The 26207-nt window shown below is 47.2% G+C and overlaps 1 long non-coding RNA gene across 1 annotated transcript; it reads right to left on the bottom strand.

Annotated features, from left to right (window-relative positions):
- Positions 1-23285: 23285 nt before the first annotated feature.
- Positions 23286-25855, bottom strand: LOC119087529. The gene is made up of 3 exons (XR_005090993.1): positions 25244-25855; positions 24611-24759; positions 23286-23628 (listed from the first exon to the last, which is right to left on the bottom strand). It is a non-coding gene; the product is annotated as an uncharacterized LOC119087529 (long non-coding RNA).
- Positions 25856-26207: the final 352 nt, after the last annotated feature.

Raw genomic sequence — 26207 nt, 5'->3', positions numbered from 1 at the left:
GTTTTTGAAATTGTTTTTCAGTCTGTGTGTATTGATGTGTGTGGCATTCAGAGAGCAACACTGAACGCTGGTCCTTGCCTCCCACCTTGTCTCTTTATTTTGGTTTTCTGTTTTGTTTTTGTTTCCATTATATATGATAGGAATTCCAACCAGGCCCCATGGTCCTGTGTGCCCAGTGGGACACTTTGTCATCTCCGCCTAGTCATTTCCGGGTCATATGTCCTCCATGGCCCATGGTTATGTGGTCACGTAGTCGCGCGGACGTGATCATGTGATCTCTGTCCGTGGGCCTGTGTGAGCATGTCCTTCCTGGCCTTTATAAGGCAGCGCCATGTTCCACCAATCTCTCTCTTGCACGTGTCCTTCTACAGGCCCGATCACATCTATCCCTTTCTCTTTGTCTTTTTTTTTTTTTTTTTTTTTGGTTTTTCGAGACAGGGTTTCTCTGTGTAGCTTTGCGCCTTTCCTGGAACTCGCTTTGTAGACCAGGCTGGCCTGGAACTCACAGAGATCCACCTGCCTCTGCCTCCCGAGTGCTGGGATTAAAGGCGTGCGCCATCACCGCCAGGCATCTCTGTGTCTTGATAAAACTCTTGTTAGTGGATTCTGTCATGTGTTCCTTTGGGGCAAGAGTGCCACAAAAGACCTTTCGATATATACCAGGCTAACTGGCCAAGACCTTGCAAAGATTCTCCTGTCTCACCTCCCAGCTTCCTTAGGTACACAGGGATTATAGATTATCAAACTACTGTGTCCAGGTTTGATAAGGGTTCCAGGGATTTGACCTTAGGTCCTAATGCTAGCTGTTAATGAGAAACCAACAGCAGCTCATGGTTTGGATCAGGAAAAGAGATGACACAAAATTACCCTCCAGAAGATTAGCTTTGTTCTAAGAGAGAAGTCCACATAACCTTAGAGACCATGGTCAACCCAGGATATGGGTCGCATCATAAGAGACAGTACATATGTGGTTGTTTAAATGAAAATAGCCCCCCTACTCTGTGAGTTTGAGACCAGCCTGCATTACAGAGTGAGTTCCAGGACAGGCTCCAAAGCTATACAGAGAAACTCCGTCTCGAAAAAGCAAAAAGAGAGAGAGAGAGAGAGAGAGAGAGAGAGAGAGAGAGAGAGAGAGAGAGAGAGAGAAAGGAAGGAAGGAAGGAAGGAAGAAAATTAGCCACCAAAGACACAGAGAGACACTCTTAAGGGCTGTGGTCTTGTTAGAGTAGGTGTGGCCATGTTGGAGGAAGTGCATTGATGTTTATCTAAGTTATTCTAATATCAATAAAAACTCTGGAATCAGATATTGGGGTAGAAAAACCTGATAGATCCAAAGAGTGACAGAGGAACGATCAGCTGACCCTAACTCTCCACACTTCCCAGGTTGAAAAAGACTGCAAATCTCTTTAAACCCCTTCCTATATCTTCCTATACTCCCCCTACCCCCAAATCTAGGTCCTCCAAAACCTCTATGGCTAATTGCAGTCAACCAATTGCTGACTCTGCCCTCTGATTACAGGTAAACTTTATTGGTAATCTCGGAGTGTCAGTGCAAACAAATATCCCCCGGCAACTGTGCATCCCTGGGGGGGGGAGAGTGGGGGCTTTGAGGTTTCAGGTCTCAGAAGCTCAAGCCAGGCCTAGTGGCCCGCTCTCTCTTCCTGCCGCCTGTGGATCCAGATGTAGAACTCTCAACTGCCTGTCCAGCACCATGTCTGCCCGCATGCTGCCATGCTTCCCGCCATCATGATAATGGACTAAACCTCTGAACTGTAAACTAGCCCTAACTAAATATTTTCTTTTATAAGTGTTGCCATGGTTAAGCTGGGCAGTGGTGGTGGTACACGGCTTTCATCACAGAGGCAAGTAGATCTGTGAGTTGATGGCCAGACTGGTCTACATAGTGACTTCCAAGCCAGTCAGGGCCAGAAAGTGAGATCATCCCAAAACACACACACGCAAAAGAAAGTTCGCTTAGCGCCTTACACACACTAAGTGTATACCTTCTCTACCACTGAACTGCACCTAGCCACTGTTACTATTTATTTTGAGACAGCATCTGACCAGGCTGACCGTGAACACACTCGGCAGCTCAGGCAGGCCTTAAACTTATGGTTGTCCTCCCTCAGCCTCCCAAGTAGCTAGGATTATAGGTCTGTGATACCAAGCCTAGCTAAGAAAAAAAAATTTACAAAATTAAAACCCTGAATGGCAGACTCAGAACTTTGTACCTGTAGTTAAAATAAAGTCAAAGGTTAAGCATGAGCACAGCATGTTTGTTTGTTTGTTTTTTGAGACAGGGTTTCTCTGTGTAGTTTTGGAGCCTGTCCTGGATCTCACTCTGTAGAAAAGGCTGGCCTTGAACTCACAGAGATCCGCCTGCCTCTGCCTCCCGAGTGCTGGGATTAAAGGCGTGCGCCGCCAGGCTGAGCACAGCATTTTTACTTAGCCATTGACTGAACATGTATTAAACTCCTACTGTATACCAGCACGGCTCTCGATCCCAGGAACCCGTACATCTTAGAAGGACCGGATCTGGCCCTGATGGAGCTTCGATCTGGATGAAAACTCCGATCCCATGTTCTGATACAGGGCTGTGAGGGTGGGGGGCAGGCTCCAGACACAGCACAGTGGCTCGGAGAACATGGTCACAGCACGGGCAGCAGCAGCACCATGAAAGGCTGTCCAGGCTGAGTTACAGCGGAAGGACCAGCGGGATGGAGAGCTCTAGAGGCGGAGCCCGTGTCTGGGGGGGCGGCAGAGAGGAAAAAAGATAGTGTGCTATTTTTAAAGCCAGCTATCCCACGTTCTCAGAATTCCTGTTGGGAAATTCCTTCCTGGGTATCTCTACTAGGCAAATAGCTCAGTGGAAGAGCTTTGATTAATGTGTGGGGTTACTGGGTTGGATCCCCAGTATTGATTCAATTTTTAAAAAAAAAAAAATAGAAGGCCAGGTATGGTGGCACACACTAATGCCAGCATTCCAGAGGCAGAGGTATATGGATCACTGGGATTCTGGGACCAGCCTGGTCTACAAAGCAAGTTCTGGACCATTCAGAGCTACATAATGAGACCTTGTCTCAAAAATAAATAAATAAAATGGCCAGCTGGGTTTGGTGGTTCACACCCATAATCTCAGCACTTTGGATACAGAGGGAGATGAAGCTATGTAAGTCTGAGGCCAGCCAGCTCTACATAGTGAATTCAGGCCAGTCAGGGCTATGTAGTGAGACCCTGTATAAATAAAATAGAAAGAAAGATGCCAGAGATTGTCACACACCTTTAGTCCCAGCATTCAGGAGACAGTGGCAGAAGGATCTTTATGAGTTCAAGGGAAACCTGGTATACTTAGCAAATTTTAGACCAGCCAGGGCTATATAGTGAAACCTTGCTTCTAAATAAGTAAATATAGAAAGTAAGAAATAAAAACACCAGGTGGTTTTTATAAAACCATAAAAAATGGTGGCGGCACTTAGACAGGAGGAAGCAGAGGCAGGAGGATCTTTGAGTTCAATGTCAGCTTGGTCTACAGAGCAAATTCCAGGACAGCCAGGAACCCTGTCTCAAAACCCTATTTTGTCTCAAAAAGCAAAAACAAAAGGAAGGAAGGAAGGAAGGAAGGAAGGAAGGAAGGAAGGAAGGAAGGAAGGAAGGAAGGAAGGAAGGAAAGGTCATTCACACCTGGCTTTGAGACAGATCGCACAGGGAGGAAAAGAGCTTCCTTGGACAGGGAAGGCAGCAGTGGCTGTCCTAAGGCCTGCACAGGGTTCGATGCCGACCTTGGGCAGCAGTGGGCCAGACTGGACGCTGAAAGCAGCTAAGGTGGGTTTTCTGCACAAGGACACCTTCATTTCATCTCCTTTGGTCTCCTCGCCATTGCCTCGGACCCCCATGGTTCTTTACCCCAGCAATGCTCTAAGCTCTGTGCTGGGGACGTGGGTCTGAGACTGGGACCTTCTGTCACTAGTTTGCCAAATCACGAACAAATTTTTCTCTTGCGGAAAACTGGTTGTCTGAGTGATTGGCATAGTACCCAGGGGCAAAATGATAAGGTGATATTTTGCTTCTCTGGCCTTCCTTAACTTGAATACAGAATGCCATTAAACAAACTTCTGCAGGGGAGAGTTCAAACACCCACAAACCCACAGCCCCAGTTCATCCCAGTCTGCAGGAAAACAACCCATTCCACCGTCATGGAGGCATATGTACCTCAGATAAAGAACCCTGGGTCCAGGAGGCTCCAGCTAAGCCTTAGGAGGGCCTCAAGTCGTTAGTGATAAAGTAACAAAGGAATTCACAAAGGAACAGAGGCCTCTAGTCCCAGCACTCTGGAGGCAGAGGCAGGCAGATCTCTGTGAGTTTGAGGCTAGCCTGGTCTACATACTGAGTTCCAGTACAGCCAAGGCTACACAAAGAAACCCTGTCTTGGGGGAAATAATAATAATAATAATAATAATAATAATAATAATAATAATAATAACAACCAGAGGCCAGACCAGCTCTGTGAAAGTCTCCTACTTATTCTATAATCACTGAACCCAGGGCTCTGGACCTGCTAAGCTTTACCACTGAATTATAGTGCCAGCCATCTTTAATTTTTTTAAATTTTATATTTATTTGTTGTTTGCCTGTGTATGTATACCAATACCACAGAATGTGTGACATTTATTTTTGCCATAATAGTGAGTTCACTGTCAGCTGGAACTACAAAAGACACTGTCTCAAAAAAACAATGCCACCAAGACTGGCCTTGAACTCCTGATCCTCCTGCCTCCACTTCCTGAGTGCTAGGGTTACCTGCAAGGCTTTAGAAACACAGTTATGACAATGAAGATGGCCAGAGACTGACTCCTGTTTATGGTCATCCTGCGAATGACCCTTGGTGCTCACCTGATCTTTCTGCTTAGCCAGGCCCACCCTGGTCTTCTCTCAGTGGACAAGGAGTATGCTTTGGAGTCACCCTACTTTGGAGTATGTTTTACCAGACACCCCAGTTCCCTGCTCTGTCTAGAAGCTCAGCAGGGTAAATAGAGTTGGGAGACCTCAATAAAGGAGGTGAGAGAGTTTGTAATGAATTCCAACAGGGAACTGACCTGCCCAGTCCCTGCATGCCCAAGGCCCTGGAGCCCAGTCCCAGCATGCCCGAGGCCCTGAGGCCTAGTTCTAGCATGTTCAAGGCCCTGGACTCAATCTCCAGCAACACATACACATACCTCTGGTAAACAAGATTTTCAAAATGAGCTGGAAAATAATAAGAATCCTGTTGCCAGAGGTGTTCAAGCAAAGATTATTATTATTATTATTATTATTATTATTATTATTATTATTATTATTTATTTTTGGCTTATCAAGACAGGGTTTCTCTGTGTAGCTTTGTGCCCTTTCCTGGAACTCACTTGGTAGCCCAGGCTGGCCTCGAACTCACAAAGATCCACCTGGTTCTGCCTCCCTAATGCTGGGATTAAAGGCGTGCGCCACCACCGCCCGGCTAACATTATTTTTTTAAGAAGCATAAATATTTATTTGTAATAAAGGAGTTTGTGTACAGTGTTGAAAATCTACAACTTCTTGTTAAATTTACATTTCAAGCAAAGATTATTGTGGAGGATGATGTGTCCCAAAAGTCCAGAGTCCATCAAGCTTGGTTTCTTTCACTTTCAGCCATCTGTGCACTCGTTCATTCAACCCACACTCACTTGTGTGTGCAAGAGGCTCACAGCGTCGGCAGAACTGAAGCGGCACAAGAGAGGCTCACAGAGAAGTCCTCGCTTCTCTCTAAGCGTGTGGGAAAATTGCTCGCAGTCATCCATCAGAGCTGTCTGTGGCCTCCCAGAAAACACTCACATTTGGACTCACCACACAGAGCCCCCAGAAGAATGCTGCGTCAGACGACAAAGTATTCTGACTGCCTCCTAGGGCTCCTCCAGCCTGAGCCTGGGAGAACGACCAAGTCTGACTGGTGTTTCTTTGAGACAGTCTCCCACAGCCCAGGTTGATTGCTGCCTCACTGTGTGGCAGAAGATGACCTGGAACTCCTGATGACCTGCCTCCACCTCACAAGTTGAGATTTCAGGCTTGTACCACACACACTTGAATATCTCTTGAAGGAAAATTCTAGACAGGCCAGGTTTTAGTTAAAGCGCTGAGACCGTAGGAAGTTCCCAAGCAGTCCTTTTCATTTTTTCCCCTAAGGCCCTAAGCAGAGTCCATTCTACAGTGACACTCATTTGATACCAAATACAGCAGACTTAAAGCAAAAGGGGCCTGGGAGATTGGCAGAGCCAGACTCCATTGTCCAGACGAGAGAAGAGGCTCCAAGATAATGTCAACGGCTTCATAGCCGTTCTGGGTTCTCAGAAGTGAGAAGAGGTGGGTGAGGACGGCCTCACCCCACCCCCATTTGCTCTGCGTCCAAAAGGATGAGTAGTTTTGCCTAGCAGAGTTGAAAAGGCCAGCTAACATTGTGCTGGAGAGTAAAAATGAAAGTGAATGCAGTGTTCGCAGAACAGAGGTTGGCCACCTTCTCAACCCCTGAGAATGTACAAGCAGAGAGGAGACAGGGGTCTGTGCCCTGAATTCACCGACCCCGGGCCGCTCCTGCAGGTGTAGGATATACCTCACCAGGCAGAACCCTCCAGAATGGCCCCTTGTCTCCTTGCTTTTTTTCCCGACCCCTCACCCCCAGGGTTCCCAAACATTAGACTTCCCCATTTGTGAAAGGTGGAATTTGGGCAGTTCTGTTTTCTAGTTGACTTTCAGCTCTATGAAATGGGTGTGCAGGGCTGAACTGAAACCTCCAGACACGGGAGTTCCCACCCTCCCCTTAACTCCCCTCCGACTCCTTCTGCCGTCCCACCCTCAGTCGCCCCGCCAGTGGTGTGACCGGGGAGCTGGACGTAGAGACAAGCGGAATATCTGTGTGCTCTTGCACCCTCCAGGGCACAGCAGGGCACCCTACTGTTCTGCTGAGCGCTCATCAGCACAAGCATTCCACCAAGACAGCACAGACAGACAAGGCCGGCCATAAGGCAGTGAGAAGGAAAAGGAGCCCCTCACCCCAGGGTCTGGGGAAGCCTCTTGCCAGCTGAAGGTAAAGAATTCTAGCACAGGGGCTGGAGAGACGGCTCAGTGGTTGGGAGCACTGGCTGCACTTCCAGGGGACCTGGGTTCAATTCCCAACACACACGGCAGCTCACAACTGTCTGTAACTCCAGTTCCAGAGGATCGAAAAGGTTCACACAGACATGGACGCAGTTAAAACACCGATGTGCATAAAATTAAAAACAAGACAAAAACAAACAAACAGAATTCTAGCACCAGTGGTTAAGAGCATTGTTGCTCTTCCAGAAGACCTGAGTTCAATTCCCAGCACCCACACCAGGCAGGCGATTCACAAAGTGCCTGTGGCTCCAGCTCTAGGGGATGTGATCCACTCTTCTAACATCTCACCTCACATACACATGGCTTATCCTTCCCCTGAGCTCCTCTCTTTCAAAAAACCCAAGTTTTCAAATCTACAATGAAGTCTTTGCTTCAGCTGGGAATGAACACATCTTTGATTCCAGATGTGATATTTTCCCTCCAGGCATTTAGCTAAGGAGGGGCAGGGGGAGATGGGCTCTGTAACCTCAGTGCTGTCTCTCCATTTAGACAAAGCAGAGATGCTTTGGGCTGAGCTCCTGCATTGGACACCAGCAGAATACATCAATCACTCATAGGAAATGCCCCAAAGTCAAACTGTAATGATGGAGTCCCAAGCTCTTCCAGAAAACAGGGCTTTGGCTCCAGGGCCAGTGAATAGGGGATCCCCATGCTCTAAGGCTTAGAGAGGAACCCAAGCTACCACCCAGGGTTCACATATTTCGAAAAGCTCCTCTTGAGCTATTGCCCTGTGAAATGAATGCCCCTTCTATTTTTACCTCCCTGCCCCCTCCTGTGAATCAAGGTTACACTTTTCCCAGGTAGCTGCAAACTCCCATGACTATCTACTGATATTCCTGCTTTCAATTCCCAATTGCTGAGATGACAGGTGTGTCACCATGCTTGGCTACCGGAGCCTTTTTTCCAGACAGACTCTCACCCTGTAGATTAGGGTGCTGCTGAGACTCACAGCAATCCTCCTGCATAGGCCTCTCAGGTATTGAGATAACAAGCATGAGCCACTACCCTGAGCTTGCTTTTTTTCTTCCTTTCTCTATTTTTCTTTTTCTTTTTTTGAGACAGGGTCTCACTCACTATGCAGCCCTGGCCTTGAACTCCTAGAAATCTCACCTGCCCCTGCGTCCCAAACGCTGGGATTAAAGGTATTAGGGTCCTAGAGAAGTCCTGTAAAAGACCACCAGACCAGAGGTAGGCAGATGTCTGTGAGTTTGAGGCCAGCCTGGGCTACAGAGTGAATTCTAGGAAAGGCTCCAAAGCTACACAGAGAAACTCTGTCTCAAAAAAAAAAAAAAAAAAAAAAAAAAAAAAAAAAACAGGCAGTGGTGGTGCATGCCTTTAATCCCAGCACTCGGGAGGCAGAGCCAGGCAGATCTCTCCGAGTTCGAAGCCAGCCTGGGCTACAGAGTGCGTTCCAGGATAGGCGCAAAGCTACACAGAGAAACCCTGTCTCAAAAAATCAAAACAACAACAACAACAAGACCACCATACACAATGCAATCAACAAGAGCGTTTATTATCTCGAGAATAAAGGTACCAGTTTGCAGGCTCTTTTATACACAACTAAAGGAATTTTAAAAGCAGTAGAATCATTCTACCTAGGATTGGCTTAAGCAAGTGGCAATCATATTAGTACATTCCTAATTGGTTGAGGCTAGCAGGGGTGGGCTAAGGCTCTAGCTTTTCCATTCTTGGACAAGTCTGGAAAAGTCTCAGGCTTTGTCCTTATTTGGTTATTACCTGTGGCGGGGCATGGGGTGGGGGTGGGTTGTTGACCCAGGCTGTATACAGCTCCCCTGTTTCAAGAGGCAGGAACTGAGGCCTAGTTCTTAACTGAGTTATTAGGGGCCTGTCATGGTATTTGCCTGGCCTTCTGGAAAGGCTTCACTTTGCTCTCATCTATAGGATGAAGTCAGTCACTTGGCACCGACTTGGATATCCTTAGTTTTGTTGTTGTTTTGAAACAGGATCTTATTATGAACTCTTGGCTGACTTGATTCACGGAGATGCACCTGCTTCTGCCTCCTGAGTCTTGGGATGCAAGGTTGAAGGCATGGGATACCATGCCCAGCTGTCCTTTTGGATTGTTTTGTCCTGTGATTTTGTTTTATGTGTGTGTGTGCCTGTGTGAGCCACAGCATTCCTTCCTGGGAAGGTCGGAGGACAGCTTTCAAGAGTCTGTTTTCTTTCACCTTATAGAAGCAGGTTCTCTCTCTCTCTCTCTCTCTCTCTCTCTCTCTCTCTCTCTCTCTCTCTCATTTACTTATTTATTATGTATACAGTGCTCTGTCTGCATGTATGCCTGGACACCAGAAGAAAGCACCAGATCTCATTACAGATGGTTGTGAGCCACCATGTGGTTGCTGGGAATTGAACTCAGGACCTCTGGAAGAGCAGTCAGTGCTCTTACCACTGAGCCATCTCTCCAGCCCAGCAGGGTCTCTCTTGCTGTACTGCCACTCTGTGTACTCCAGAATAGCTGGCCCATGAGCTTCTGGGAAATGCTGGGGTCTCCACCTCCCAACTCGCCCCAGGAGTACTGAGATTATAGAGACACGCCAAGGCATCCAGCTTTTTATGGGTTCTAGAGAGTCAGCTCAGGTCATCAGGCTCGCACAGCAAACAAATGCCTTTCTCTGCTGAGAGCCATGTCCCTGGCCCTCCCTGATCTGTTTTCACTGTCCAGTCCTCCCAAGCTCCCAGTCACTGTGTTACGTGACTCGATCCTAAGATAGTCCAGACAAGTCACCTTCTGGAATGTTCCCCCATACGGCTTCTGTCAACTGCTTTCTCATGGTTATTCATCTAACTATAGCAGACTGAGCTGTGGATGTGGATGACTCCTGGAAAAGCTTCTGCCTGTTCAAGGAAGGAGACTGAAAGAAATAAAAGAAATAAAAAGGAAAGGAAACGTGCCTGCTCCTAGGTGTGGTGAAGGAGAAGATTTATTGTAGATATGTGGGAAAGCACAGCCAGAGGCAGGGACCTCTGGGAGCGTCCAGAGAGGACAGGACTGAGCTGGGTCACGTGAGGAGGGGGGAGAGAGGGGGACCGGGTGCAGCTGCCAGGAGGCCCAAAGGTACAGAGAGAGCAGGGAACCAAAATGGTTGGATTATGTAGGGAAGGGAAGCCCAGTCCATGGGATGGAGAGTTCAGGGTAAGGAAGGTGGATATGCCAGCCAGGAGGGCCCTGTAACAGGTGGAGTCTGAGGGATGCAGGGAGAACCTGGTGGCCAGCATCGGCTTTGGTATGTTAAATAGACACCTCGGCCACTGTCCCAGGTTTGAAACCTAACAGAGACCACCCCACCGTGGGCAAGGGGAGGGAGCATGGTAGACCAGGACTTAACTTTTCAGATACTAGCCTCAGTTCAGGCTTCTGCTGCCCAGCCTGTCTGCTCTCAATCTGGAGACTCAAAGCACTTTTGCTTTCTCACACAGGAAGTAAACCCTGGTGGTTTGCTTGCGCTGCCTGTGTCCTGGTGAGAACCCGCCTCAGAGACCACAAGAATTCGGACTGCTGCTAGAGTTGGGATGAGAGGAGACTTGGGAGGAGGCATGTTTCCCCATCCCTAATAGGTACCTGTCCTTTTATAGCAGGAGCAAGAGAATCCTGGAAATAAACTGTGTCTGTAGTAGCTGATTAATTAAAACCTCAATGACTGTGGAGCGTGTGGGATGCTGCAGGTCCAGAGTCTAATTACAATTTATCTTGGCCTATCTTTAGTCCACTAAATAGCCATTCCTTGACCCCTTGGTCACATCCCTAACATTATGATAAACAGATAAAACCCTTTGGACTATCTTAACCAAAACCTATTCTGCACTAATCAAAGGCTTAAGAATGCTACCAGATAGCAGCTGAGGCATGTAGCCAAGAGTTCTCTGATGTTTCCATCAATGTATTTTATTTTATTGTAGGTTTTCTTTTTCCGAGACAGGGTTTCACCGTGTAGCTTTGCGCCTTTCCTGGATCTCCCTCAGTAGACCAAGCTGGCCTCGAACTCACAGAGATCCGCCTGGCTCTGCCTTCTGAATGCTGGGATTAAAGGCATGCGCCACCACTGCCCGGCTTATTGTAGGTTTTTTGAAACAGAATCTCTCTGTGTAGTCCTGGCTATCCTAGAACTCAATATATAGACCAGACTGGCCTTGAACTCAGGTCTACCTGCCTCTGCTTCCTGAGTACTGGAGAAAAAATGTACAATCAATCCCTTGTATATGATGTCACATAGTCACATACTTGCCTCCAATTTGTTCTTTCTCTTTATATTATATTATTATTAATTATTATTAGAGGGGTTGTGGCTGAGGCTGGAGCCCAGGGCCTCTGGCACTTTAAGTAGGAAGTGAGACCTATCTCTGAGCAGCACCCAGGCCTGATTCACTTCCTGTTTCAGATGCTGTGTCTTGTCTCTCCGAAGTGTGAAGGTCAGAGCCAGGGCCCTAGCAGCTTCCAAAGCTAGTTTCGGCCACTCATCCTCAACACACCAATTAAACAGGCAAGTAACAGCAGGAAGCAGAGAAAGATGAACTCAGTGTGGCCACAATGGGAAAAGGGACACACAAAAGGGTCCCATAACCCCCCAGGACTATTTTCAGGGTACTGAAACAAGGTTTGGGGGTGGCTTGTTTGAGACAGGGTCTCATAGCTCTTGCTGTCCTGGAACTTGCTACATAGGCTAAGCTGGACTCAAACTCACAGAAATCCACCCTCCTCTGCCTCCCCAGTGCTGGGATGGAAGGCGTGCTCCACCACACCGCTTGAGGTTTGGGTTAAAGTACAGGACAAGAGGTGAGCACAGCTAAAGAGTCAGGTGTGGTGTGGTGTGGTCCCGCCCACACTGGCCCATCATTATCTCAGCTCAGGAGTCAGGACCGACACATGTACCAGGCCTCCAGCCTTCCCCTTCTCTTATGGAATTCCTGGGAAACTTTAATCCTTCGGAGTCCTTTCTTTTGTCAGTGGATAGGGCACAGGCCAGAATGGCTTCACACTGCTGCCTGAAATGGCCTGAGTTGTTCTTTTAAGAGACCTCTACTCAGGCAAGGTTGGATTCTTACTTGTTTGTTTTTCAAGACAGGGTTTCTCTACGTAACACCCTTGGCTGTCCTGTAACTCACTCTGTAGACCAGGCTGGCCTGGAACTCAGAGATCTGCCTCCTGCCGCTGCCTCCTAAGTGCTGGCATTAAAGGCATGTGCCACTACTGCCCAGCTTGGATTCTTGATTTTGAAGAAAAAGAATTTCAGAACAAGCCAGCATGGAATTATCAAAAGGAAACGTAAAAGAAAACATTTTTTTTGAAGATTTATTTATTTTACATGTATGAGCGTTTCGCCTGCATGTCCGGGTACCACATGCCTGCAGTGCCCGTAGAGGTCGGAGGAAGGTGTGGGACCCCCTGGAACTAGAGTTACAGATGATTGTGAGCCCCATGTGGGTGCTGGGAACCAAACCCAGGTCCTCTTCAAGAGCAGTAAGTGTTCTTAATGCTGAGCCTTCGATCTCAGATCTCACCCCACTTTAGGAAAGTTTAACATCTACCAGGGACTATGAGAGAGAGAGAGAGGAGCTGGGCAGTGGTGGCACACGCCTTTAATCCCAGCACTCGGGAGGCAGAGCCAGGCGGATCTCTGTGAATTCGAGGCCAGCCTGGGCTACCAAGTGAGTTCCAGGAAAGGCACAAAGCTACACAGAGAAACCCTGTCTCGAAAAAACCAAAATAGAAAAAAAAAAGAGAGAGAGAGAGAGAGGAATGCAGGGGAAGGAAAGACGCTCTCCTAAAGAGTGTGTGGGCTGTCCAGAGCTATCCCTCAAGTATTTTGGTTGTTGTTGTTAGGACACAGGGTCTCATTACGTAACTCTGGCTGGCCTGGGACTAATCATGTAAACCAAGCTGCACTCACAGAGACCTCCGGGCCTTTACCCAGAGCACTGTGCTGGGCCAGCCCCTCAGGATCTTCGCAGTGCTTATGTAGTTGGTTTTGGTGGCTGCTGAAGTCACATCTTGAAACTAAGGAACTTAAGTGAGATCTTGGGTCCCCCCAGTGCACTGGCTGGGGTGACAGCTGAGCAGACATTCCCTGCAGGGTGCCCAGGACTCAGTGTTTTTACTAAGAAGCAGAGTTTTGAGTTTTGTTGCGAAATTCATAGAAGTTTGTGGCTCACACATGCTTCGTGGCCTTAAGTATGCTTCATGGCTATTTTTGTTGTTGTTGTTGTTGTTTTATAATTGTGAGTGTGTGTGGATGTGTTTTGCTCCCCTACTAAAAACTCTACCTTTAGCCGGGCAGTGGTGGTGCACACCTTTAACCCAGCACTCAGGAGGCAGAGGCAGGAGGATCTCTGTGAGTTCAAGGCCAGCCTGGGCTACAGAGTGAGTTCTAGGAAAGGTACCAAAACTACACAGAGAAACCCTGTCTCAAAAACAAAAACAAACAACAACAACAAAAAAAAAACCTTTATCTATCTATCTATCTATCTATCTATCTATCTATCTATCTATCTAGTTTTTCCAGACAGGATTTCTCTATGTAGTACTAGTCCTGACTATCCTGGAACTCACTCTGTAGACCAAACTGGCCTTGAACTCACAGAGATCCACCTGCCTCTGCCTCCCAAGTGCTGGGATTAAAAGTGTGTGTCACCACTACCTGGCTAGAATAAACCTTTATTTGAAAAAAAAAAAAGGTAGGGTGGTGGTGCATGCCTTCAATCCCAGCACTTGGGAGGCAGAGGCAGGCAGGTATCTGCAAGTTCAAGGACGGCCTAGTCTACAGAACTAGTTCCAGGATAGCCAGGGCTATACAGGGAAACCCTGACTTTCAAAACAAACAAACAAAAAAGTAAAAAATAAACCTTTGTGATGAAGTTCAGTGCATCAGGGTGGTATGGCCATAGAAAAATAAATAAATCTTTTCAAAAAATGTCCTCTCTATTTCCAAATCTATGTGCAATTTAATTTTTTTTGTTTTGTTTTACTGAGACAGAGTCTCACTATGTACCCTAGAATGTAGACAAGGCTGGCCTTGAACTCACAGAGATCCACCTCCCTATGCCTCTAAACACTGGTAATCAAAGATGTATACCGCCATACCCAAACAGCAATTCAATTTTTTAAAAAAGTTTTATTATTAAGAAATTTTTTATTCATTTTACATACCAACCACAGATCCCCCCTTCTTCTTGCCCCCCAAGTCTTCCCCTTAACCCACCTTCCATTTCCACCTCCTCCAAGTCAAAGTCTCCCTTGGGGAGTCAGCAAGCCTGGTACATTCAATTGAGGCAGGTCCAAGCCCCTCCCCCTGCACCAAGGCCACACAAGGTGTCACACCTCAGGCACTAGGCTCCAAAAAGCCGGCTCCTGCACCAGGGACGGGTCCTGATCCCACTGCTTGCAGGCCCCCCAAACAGTTCAAGCTAAACAACTGTCGCGCCTATGCAGAGGGCCTAGTCCAGTCCCACTCGGGCTCCACAGCCCGAGTTCATGCTTTTCCACTAGTTTGGCGGCCATCTCTGCATGTATTCCCATCATGATCTCAATGTCCCTTGCTTATAGAATCCCTCCTCTCTCTCATCGATTGGACTCCTGGAGCTCGGCCTGGCACCCGGCCGTGGATCTCTGTATCTGCTTCCATCAGTTACTGAAGTCACTGGATGAAGGCTCTATAATGACAGTTAGGATAGTCACTAATCAGGTTACTGGAGTAAACCAGTTCAGGCACCCTCTCCTCTATTGCCAGTAGTCTAAGGTGGGATCATCCTTGTGGATTCCTGGGAACTTCCCTAGTACCCTGTTTCTCCCTATTCCCATGATATCTTTATTTATCATGGCATCTCTTTCCTTTTTCTCCCATTCTGACCCTGTTCCAGCTCGAACCTCCTGTTCCCCTATGTTCTCATTCCCCATACCTTGCCCTCCACTACCCCCCTCACCCCCAGTTTGCTCTTGTAGATTTCATCTATTTCTCAACAATTCAATTTTTTTTTTTTAAACAAGACACCAAGAACAAATAAATAAAAAGATGCTTGGAAGCTGGGCGGTGGTGGCACACGCCTTTAATCCCAGCACTCGGGAGGCAGAGGCAGGTGGATCTTTGTGAGTTCGAGGCCAGCATGGTCTACAGAGCAAAATCCAGGAAAGGTGCAAAGCTACACAGACAAACCCTGTCTCAAAAAAAACAAACAAATAAAAAGATGCTTGGAGGTACACACCTGCATCTTAGCAGTGGGGAGGGTAAGGCAGGAGGATCCTAAATTTCAGCCCAGCCTGAGCTAAACAGTAAGACACCGTCTTAAAAAAGAAAAAGAATTTCCTAGCTGAGTGTTGGTGGCACATGCCTTCAATCCTAACACTTGGGAGGCAGAAGCAGTTGGATCTGTCTGAGTTCAAGGCCAGCCTGGTCTACAGAATGAGTTCCAGGACAGCCAAGGCAACAGAGAAACCTTGTCTCAGGGAGGCAGGGAAGGGGGGATGGGGAGAGAGAGAGAGGGAGAAAGAGAGAGAGAGACTGAGACAGAGATAGAGAGAGAAAGAGAAGGAAGGAAGAAAGGAAGGAAGGAAGGAAGGAAGGAAGGAAGGAAGGAGGAAGGAAGGAAGGAAGGAAGGAAGGAAGGAAGGAAGGAAGGAAGGAAGGAAGGAAGAGAGAGACAAAAGGTGACTTCTATAGTGGGTCTCATACACACTGCTGGAAAGGTCCTGTCCCAATCCCCCACATGAACATTTGGTGACATACACAGTAGACTGAACAAGAAGGGTCTGACTCCCTCACAATTCTGTGTGACCTAGAAGGGCTCACATGGCATCACACAAAGTACATTTTTGTGGTCAGCAATAAAATCTTAAGAATCTTTGAGTCACAAGGACTTGCTTCTGACCTCAGAATCAACATCATTCAATGAAGAGAGTGGTTCCTGTTCCAGACTTCAAGAAAGATGCAGAAAGGATGAGGATGCTGACCTCTACCTGACCCTACACAGAGCTGATAGCAGGGCAAGACTAGAGGTTCTTCTCCACTCCTGGAAACAGGAGTCTTCCACAGCCTCTGTGCTGGGGCGTAAGTCTGTCTGGTCTGCTCAAGCAATAACATCAGCTTTAATAAATTAAGGAGAAGGGGGCTGCAGATGTCTCAGTGATTAAGAACACTGACTATGTGAAGGGGCCTCAAAACAGCTTGACCACACAGCAGCCATGATAGGCTTAGGGGCCTAAACACAGCTTCTGTGACAGGCTTACTGGCAGGCAACACCCAGACCCAGGAAAAGCCTTAAGCTGATACCACCCAGGGATCTACCCAGGGGTGAGGAAGTACCTGACATCCCAAACATTTCAACCATTAGATAAGGTGGCCAGATGTCCTTGAGCCTAGCACACACCTATTTTTTGTTTTACAGATACCCCCAACAATTGTCAGCTAATCAGTGTCCTGGACTCTGGAAATCCCCTCACCCCAACCTCTGCTATGATAAAAACTCTGCCCCACCTGAGTTCAGGGCTCTCTGCTCTCACTACTGTGTTGGACAGACAGAGGGACCAGGCTCTGGAGTTTGAAATAAGCGCTCTTTGCTTTTACAAGCAGGATTTGTTCTCCATGGTGGTCTTTTGGGGGTCCCCGAGATCTGGGCATAACAACTACTCTTCCAGAGGATCTAGATTTGTTATCCACTCAACATGATAGTGAACAACTACTGTAACTCCAGTTCCAGGGGGATCTGAACCCCTCTTCTGGTCTGTTTGTACACCAGGCACACATGTGGTGCACAGACATGCATGCAGACAAAACACTCCAATGCATAAAATAAGATGAAACCGAGTCCCGGTGTCTTTTATTATTTTATATTATGTATATGGGTGTGTAAGGAACATTTAAGACCTAGGGTGAACAACCCTGGTCAGGGGTGATAAGCAATAGAATGACGTAAATAAACCACCAATGGAGTAGTGATTAGCTATGTGTGGCAGTAGTGATAACCTACTACTAGACTAGACTAGAAACCTAGCCAGAAAGGGGTATAAAGAAAGGAGGAAGCCTCAGACACGACCAACAGAGCTCGTCAGACCCTCGAGTGAGCTGACTCTCCTCTGCCAGAGATGTGAGATCCTGTCCTCAGCTCAGGTGAGGTTGACCACAGGAAGGCTGACCCGAGATCCAGAGGAACTAGGGAGTCCGGGCCTGTACACCCAGAGAGGTATTCCTGCTTCCACTTGGAAGACAGGATAAATATTGCTTGTAATCTTACTGTGTGAATAAATGAGTGTAATGGCAAGTCTGAATCAAGAAGTGATTATCCCTCCCCTGTAAGTGGGGTATGTGCTCACCACAGGGTGCATGTATGTCTGTGTACCGCACACATGCCTGGTTCCTGAGGAGGCAGGAGATGGTGTCAGGTTCCCTGAAACTGGAGCCATGGACAGTTATGAGCCATCACAAGGGTGCTGAGTATTTAACCTGGGTCTTCACCTCTGCAAGAGCAATATGTGCTCTTAACCACTGAGCCATCTCTCCAGCCCCTCTCCGCTTTTCAAATTATGTGTATCATTGTGTGTGGGTTTGTGTTCATGCACTGGCTGAACGCTGGACATGTATGCTGAGAATCGAACTCAGGTCCTATGGAAAAGAAGTATTCATTATTTTATTTTTTTGTTTTTTCCGAGACAGAGTTTCTCTGTGTAGTTTTGTTGCCTGTCCTGGATCTCGCTCTGTAGACCAGGCTGGCCTCAAACTCACAGAGATCCACCTGCTTCTGCCTCCAGAGTGCTGGGATTAAAGGTGTGTGCCACCGCCGCCCGGCCAAAGTATGCATTCTTTTTTTTTTCCGGCTTTTCATTTTTTAAACATTTTATTTTATTTTTGAGACAGGATTTCTCTGTGTAGCTTTGCGCCTTTTCCTGGATCTTGCTCTGTAGACCAGGCTGGCCTCAAACTCACAGAGATCCACCTGCTTCTGCCTCCAGAGTGCTGGTATTAAAGGTGTGTGCCACCGCCGCCCGGCCAAAGTATGCATTCTTTTTTTTTTTTTTTTTTCCGGCTTTTCATTTTTTAAACATTTTATTTTATTTTATTTTCGAGACAGGGTTTCTCTGTGTAGCTTTGCGCCTTTTCCTGGATCTTGCTCTGTAGACCAGGCTGGCCTCGAACTCACAAAGATCCTCCTGTCTCTGCCTCCCGAGAGAAGTATGCATTCTTAATTGCTGAGCTTTCTCTCTCCAGAGCCCCGATTTTCAGGTGGGGTCACCTGAGCCCTGCTCATATCACCTCTGTTGGTAGAAGGCCTGTGAACTGGAAGGACTATATGCTGAGAACTTCCGGGGTGTAAGTGGCTCCAGCAAGGACGGGACATATGCCACCCTGGGTAAGGGTGACACTGTTGTCCTCAGAGAACTGCCACTGCCACAGCTGCCTCCAAAAGTTTTTAATTTTTATTGTTTTTTTCCTTGAGATTGGGTCTCATATAGCCATGACCGGTTCTGGTTCTGAGCTCTTGCCTCCAGGTGCTGGGATTCCAGGGGTAGGGGCCACACCCAGCTCAAAGACATTCTTTTATTTTCTCTCTCTCTCTTTTTTTTTAAAAAATGTGTATAGGTGTTTTGCCTGCATACATACTTGTGCCTGGTGCCCTCAGAGGCCTAAGAGGATGTAGAATCCTGTGAGGCTGGAGTTACAGACAGTTGTGAGCCGCCATGTGGGTGCTGAAAATTGAACCTGTGTCTTCTGGAAAAGCTGTAAGTGTTCTTAACCACTGAGCCATCTCTCCAGCCCCTCAAAGACATTGTTAATTCAGACATAACAGATGGAGTCTGCCGATAATTCATGAGACATTATGACATCCTAAAAACAGACTTATTTGAGCACATAAGAATTTTACCTCAGAGGTTAACAGTACTGGCTGCTCTTCCAGAGCACCTGGGTTCAATTCCTAGCACCGACGGCATCTCACAACTGTCTATAACTCAAGTTCCAGGGGATCTGACACCTTCACACAGACAGACAGACATGCAGGCAAAACACCAATGCGTGTAAAACAAAAATAAGTTATTTAAAAGAGAGAGAAACCTGGGCGACAGTGGTGGCACAAGCCTTTAAGCCCAGCATTAGAGGGGCAGAGGCAAGTGGATCTCAGTGAGTTGGAGGCCAGCCTGGGCTACAGAGTGAGTTCCAGGAGAGCCAGGACTGTTATATAGAGAAGCCCTCTCTTGAAAAAGCTAAAAAATAAAATAAAATAAAATGCAAGAGAGAGAAAGAGCCAGGCAGTGGTGGCGCACGCCTTTAATCTTAGCACTCAGGAGGCAGAGGCTGGTGGATCTCTGTGAGTTTGAGGCCAGCCTGGTCTACTGATCTGGAGAGTAACTTTCAGGACAGCCAGAGCTCCACAAAGAAAACTTGTCTCAAAACAACAACAATAACAAACAAACAAAAAACAAACAGAAAAAGACAAAAAGAAAGAAAGGAAGGAAGAATTCTATGGGAGGACAGCCAAGTCCAAAAGGAGTCTCAGAACAGGAAGGTCCTGTTTCCCTTAATTTGGTACTTTTCCTTACCTCAGAGTAAAAATAGTTTTAAAGTGGGAAAATTACAGCCACTGTGTTGCTCACTCATGAGAATGAAGTCACAATGGTCTCATTGTTAGGGTGCCAAGGTGACAAGTGATAAAGCCCAACGATGACTCTCCTCCTCTCCTCAGGTGATCCCAGCACCTGAAAAGAACACCTACATTGCAAGATGCTCCTGCTAGGCTAATGTGACTGACTCTCCTGGTCACCAGCACAGAGCTTCAACGCCATTCCAGCCTTACCCTGCCTGCTCAGGCTCCCCCAAACTGTCAATCAACTGGGCAGTGTGCACCGCACATAACTCCAGCCTGCGGTGTGGCAGTGGAGGGTACCAAAAGGACTGGAGATCCACAACTTGCCGATGCCTATACAGGCATGGGGGGAGGGGGGCGATGGGAGGTGGTGGTGGTGTTGACCTGTAGGGTCTGTGGGGATGCAAGACCAGCTTTCCTGGATAGATGGAGCCTGATCCCAGCTACCCTGGGACAGGCTACATTTCTGTGGGGTGGGGTGGGGTGGGGGTGGGCCTTTAGGGAGCTCAGGACACAGATCACCTACACTGGAGAGTGTCATGGATTCTAGAGCAGACAGGATAAGGTAGGAATTGTATTCTCAGAAATAGAATCTCAGGTCAGGGCTTTAGGCCAGCATTCCTGCGGCCAAACCCTGTCAGCCATGAAACTAAGGAAGCCAGGTGGAAGGGGGAGTATAATTAGGAGTTTCTGGAACTTTTTTGTAGCTTAAGTATTTCTGTGTCCACACGGCTCCCGCAGCTGCTCAACCCAATTAAACACACGGAGACTTATTTTACTTATAAACTGCATGGCCGTGTCAGCCTCCTTTTTTTTTTTTTTTTTTTTTTTTTTTTGTTTTTTTGAGACAAGGTTTCTCTATATAGCTTTGTGCCTTTCTTGGAACTCGCTTTGTAGACCAGGCTGGCCTCGAACTCACAGAGATCCACCTGCGTCTGCCTCCTGAGTGCTGGCCTTCTTGCTATCTAGTTCTTACATCTTAAATTAGCCCATTTCTATTAATCTGTAAGTTGCCACGTGGCTCGTGGCTTACCGGGTATCTTACATCATGTTTCTCATGGCAGCGTCTCTCCCTGCCTCAGCCTTCCACTTCCCAGCATTCTCCTCTCTCCTTGTCCTGCTTATACTTCCTGCCTGGCTACTGGGCAATCAGCACTTCATCAATCAATCATCCACAGCGCGCATATGTGTGTGTGTGTGTGTGTGTGTGGTGGTTAAATACAGGGTCCCACACGTGCTAGGCCCCTGGACCTAGTCCTTTCCTCTCTGTTGCTTTCTCCTTCCTTGTCTCCTTTTCTATCTTTCCTGTGATGGGGGTCTCATGTAGTCTAGACTAGCTTCAACCTTCCTATATAACTAAGGATTACCTTGAACTTCTGATCCTGTGGCCTTTAATATGAAACAGCTATAAACAATGAATTCTTACCACCTTGTTGCTGAGACACTGGTGTGCCTGAAGCCAGGCTCTGCTGTTGTAGGGGGCTGGGGAGGCATATCTCCTGTGGATACTGGCCTAAGAGACAGAGCTGAATCCAGGGTCCCACCACTGCTTCAAAGGGAATAAGAGTTCATTCTGAGCCGGGCGTGTGTGTGTGTGTGTGTGTGTGTGTGTGTGTGTAACATAATAAGCAAAACTTAAAGTTTAGCCAGGTGGTGGTGGTGCACCCCTTTATTCCCAGCACTCAGGAGGCAGATCTCTGTGAGTTCAAGGCCAGCCTGGTCTACAGAGTGAGTTCTAGCCAGGTCTACATATAGAAATCATGTCTCAAAAAAAAAAAAAAAAAAAAAAAAGAAAGAAAGAAAAAGAAAAACTAGAACATAGACTCGGTTTGCCCGAATGTCATGTCCCAGGTGGAAATAGTTGCATGAACTTTTATAGCGACCAATCAAAACACTATAAATCAATGCATTTACCAAATGCATGCATAGGCAGGGACATCAGGTTGGACAATTCCAGCAAAGGGGGACATCTCTGCTCTAGTCTCATGCTAGCGGATCTGATGACAGCTGTGGCCTTTGGGTTGGTGGGAGCTGATGATCTATGATCTAGATTAGTGCACCCCAAAGGTTTTGAAACGGACACTCAGGAGCTGTTTTCACTGAAAAGTGTTGATTTTTCACTTTGGCCCCTGAACGAATGAATGGAGGAGATCTGGGCATGGTGGCTCACACCTGTATGTAATCCTAGCACTTGGAAGGCTGAGGCAGGTGGATCATTGAGTTCTAGGCCAGCCTAGGCAACACAATGAGACACCCCCCTCCCCCTGTATCACAAAAACAAAACAAAACTAAGTTGTTTTTTTTTTCCTGTATGTTTGCTTGCTTTGTTTCTGCGAGACAGGGTAGCTAGGACTGTCCTGAGACTTACTAAGGGGACTAAGCTGGTCTTGGACTCAGAGTGTCCTCCTGTCTCTGCCTGCTGAGTGCTGGGATTAAAGGCCTGTGCCAACACCTAGACCACGCCTAGACCTGAAACAAAACAGTGAGCCATCGCTTCATTTTATATTCATGCCTTTTGCATTGGCTGAAGGCACAGATAAACAGAGATAAACATGTCCTAAAGCTGAGGTCACCTTGATGAAGGCAATTTTCCCACAAGGGTGAGGCTGCACCCTAGAGCAGAAGTGATCATCTTGTAGGAATCACATGACCCTTCCCAAGTGAAGATAGGAAGAAGCTTTTTTTTGGACCACCTTGTAGAACTGAGGCGGTGATGGGCAGGACCGTCTGTGACTGGAACTGCTTAATGTGCAGATCTTTTCTCCTCCAGCTCCTCCTCCACTTAAACCTAAAACCCATGTCAGCCCTGAAGATGGACTTGTAGGCCACGGGCCCTTTTGCCTGCTCCCCTGGTTTCTGCGGCCACACTGAACAAATCTCTGTATGTCACCACTGCTTCCCTCTTTAATTGATGTATAGGACAGGGCCAGCCTCGCTTGCGGAGGCTGCTGAGCCTGTTCTTTTGTCCAAAAAACGCAGTCAAATCTTTTTTGTTTATTTTGAGACAGGGTCTCTCTTGTGTAGCCCTGGCTGTCCTGGAACTGACTATGTAGACCAGGCTGGCCTTGAACTCAGAGATCTGCCTCCTGAGTGCTGGATAAAAGGCCTGCGCCACCACATCCAGCCTTCAGTCACAGTCTTATCTGACCATCATTAGGATGTCAAGTCAGATATGGGGGTGGATGACAACTGGCTATTCAGAGATAACAGTTTTGGCTCTGGATTTGCGACATTTTTAACTCTCCATAGTCAGGAAGTTCTACACTCAGTCCCCAGGCTCCAGACTCTTCTAACCAGGTGTGTCTTTTTCAGGGAATTTCAGCTCTTGAGTGGGTCTCTGCCTCTGGCTGGCTCAGCACTGACTCACCCAGACAACAGAAAGGGTCCTGGAGTAAGTCCCAGGGAGAATTAAGTCAAAAAGAGGCTTCAGCGATGGCCACTGGCTAGAGAGGAAGCCAAGCCGCGCCTCACTTAATGCATCCGGCTCCACCAGCATCTTTGTTTTAGTCTCCAGGGTCAATTGACACATCCTATTTAACAGGAGAAAAACAGTTTAAGTATGCACATATGCAGAATCCCACCAAAACCACAGCAAAGCAGGGCTGAAGGTTGGGGGTCAGTGTCCTTCCAGTGGGGGCCTAGAGACCGCTGGAGTCTGCAGAGAGAAGTTTGGGAGGCTAGAGAGAAGGGATTAAGGTGTGAATAAAGGATGTCTTGTCATGCAGATTGAAGTTGCCGGGTGATAAAATCGCTTGGAGCATTTCTTGAGGCAAGGATTTATAGTGGTGCAAATTTCCCTCCATCAGGGCGCCTTTCGTAGCCGCTCAGGCGGGACCAGATCAGGTGTGGAGCTCTCCAAGAGCTGTGTATGGGGGTTGTGGCACCCTGGAGAGGTCGATGGAAAAGAAGACGGGTTTACTTTTAAATAAATTAGGGGCTGGAGAATCACTTGCAGCTGATAACCTGAGTTCAATCCCTGGGTCACACCCTGGAAAGATAGAACCACTCCCCAAAGTTGTCCTTTGACCTGCACACTCAGAACTGTGTTCACACATATCACACACACACACACACACACACACACACACACACACCACAAATAAGCAAATAAATAAGCTTTATGTTGAAACGTCACTCAAAACAGGAGCGATCTCCCCATTCCTTAGAGCACTATGGGTACAAACCCTCCTCAGCTCCTGCTCTAGGGAGGCCAGCGTCTCTAGGCTGCCTCCCCACAGGGAAATGGTGAGGGATTTCTTTGCTCACACGGAAAAACACAGCTTCCTCAAAGGGATAAGAGACAGCTTATTCTAAAGTCAAATAATTAGTGGATGTGGTCTAGGAACACAGATTCAGTTTCCCCAAATACTAAGTTCTGACGGGGTAACAGTTTCAAGATGCTGTCATAGTAACAGAACAAAGGAAGAAAAAAGTCAGGACACTTTGAAAGACATGGATGTTAGTTAGTAGCTCACACCTTTAATCCCAGCACTTGGGAGGCAAAGCAGGAGGATCTCTGAGTTCGAGGCCAGCCTGGTCTACAGAGCTAGTTCCAGGACAGCCAAGACTACGCAAAGAAACCCTGTCTCAAAAAAAAGCAAAAATTAATAAATAAAATGCATGCATGGGGGCATCAGGTAGGCGAGACCCAGCAAAGCCAGAAGGCTGTCGAAGGCTTCATAGCTGATGTCACTTAGCCTTTGGTTTGGTGGAAGCTAGTGGTCTTGTTTGTGCATTCCGTAAGGATGCCAGGTCACACACAGAGGTGGCCACTGAACAGCTACAAGGTGGGCTAAAGACAGCCTAAGACTTTTGGCTCCCAACCTGGAACATGATTCCCACTCTCCATGCAAACAGAAGTTCTCACCCGCCAGTGGCTTTGTAGGACGCTCAGCACAGGGTGACTCTTCTGGAACTTCAGTTCACATCTTGATTTGCTTCAGAGACAGGTTCCCAGACAGCTGAGCAGTCCTCCCACTTCGCGGCCCTAGACTCTTACACACATCTGGAAAGGACCTTGGGTATTTCAAAAGAGGACAAGAGGAGAGAGAAGGACTCTATCCATAGATGTCCCGTGGGTGCTGGGAAGACACAGTCCCAGATCCGCCAACAACAGCCCAGGAGCCACCCTCCCACCTCAGGGATCTCTACTCAGAGAAACCAGGATCCTTGACTAAGATACAGAATAGAGTTTTCAGGACAGGCAGAGTGAAACAACATTGCCTAGTTTATTTCTATTCCTTTCTTTCTTTGGAAATCCTGGGGACTGAACTCAGGGCCTTGCATATACAAGTAAGAACTCTTTTTTAAAAAAATTAATTTATTTGTATTTTATGTACCCACATGTATGTCTGTGTGACTGGGTCTGTGACAAGCACATACCCCAGTTACAGGGAAGGAATAATCACTTCTTGATTCAGACTTGGTGTAATACTCACTTATTCACACAATAAAATTACAAACAATATTTATCCCATCTTCCAGGTGGAAGCAGGAATACCTCTCTGGGTGTACAGGTCCGGACTCCCCAGTTCCTCTGGATCTCGGGTCAGCTTTCCTGTGGTCAACCTCACCTGAGCTGAGGACAGGATCTCATGTCTCTGGCAGAGAGGAGTCGGCTCATCCGAGGGTCTGACGAGCTCTGTTGGTCGTGTCTGAGGCTTCCTCCTTTATACCTCTTCTGGCTAGGTTTCTAGTCTTATCACTACTGCCACACATAGCTTATCACTACTTCCATTTGTGGTTTATTTACGTCATTCTATTCCTTATCACTCCTGACCAGGGTTGTTCACCCTAGGTCTTAACATGTTCCTTACAGGGTCAGATCACCTGGAACAGGAGTTACAGACAGTTGTAAGCTGCCATGTGGGTGCTGGGATTTGAACTCAGGTACTCTGGAAGAACACCCAGTACTCTTAATCCTCTGAGCTATCTCTCCAGCCCCACAAGTAAGAACTCTTATCCCTGAGCTACGTTCCTGGTGCTGGCTAGTTTATAAGATAAGAACACACACACATATATATACACACATACATATATATGCATATATACACACACATATATATTTAATCTGTAGCTCCATAGCTTCTACTCTGAATGATTATTCTAACTGTAGAGCTGTTCATTGAATTATTCATACATTTTTATATATAATTTTAATTGTATGAATGTTATTATAAAAAGAAACTTGCAAGTCCAGATGGTGACAGTGTAAGCTTTTAATCCTAGCATTCAGGAGGCAGAGGAAGGGGAATCTCTATGAGACTGAGGCAAGCCTGGTCTACAGAGCTAGTTCCAGGACAGCCAGGGATACACAAAGAAATCTGTGGAAGCCCACAGAGGTTTCCTAGTTAGATCTGAGTTTGTTTTACCCAGTAGGGCTGCATAAGGGGATGGATTGACCATATGCATGGTTACTAGATGTTTGGAAGGGTCTGCACTTGGGCTGTGTGGTATGCTTTGAT

The sequence above is a fragment of the Peromyscus leucopus genome, chromosome 3, assembly GCF_004664715.2.
Source record: "Peromyscus leucopus breed LL Stock chromosome 3, UCI_PerLeu_2.1, whole genome shotgun sequence".
Classification (NCBI taxonomy): Eukaryota; Metazoa; Chordata; class Mammalia; order Rodentia; family Cricetidae; genus Peromyscus; species Peromyscus leucopus.
Note: the sequence above shows the minus strand (reverse complement) of the source record. Positions and strands in the feature narration are given on the sequence as shown.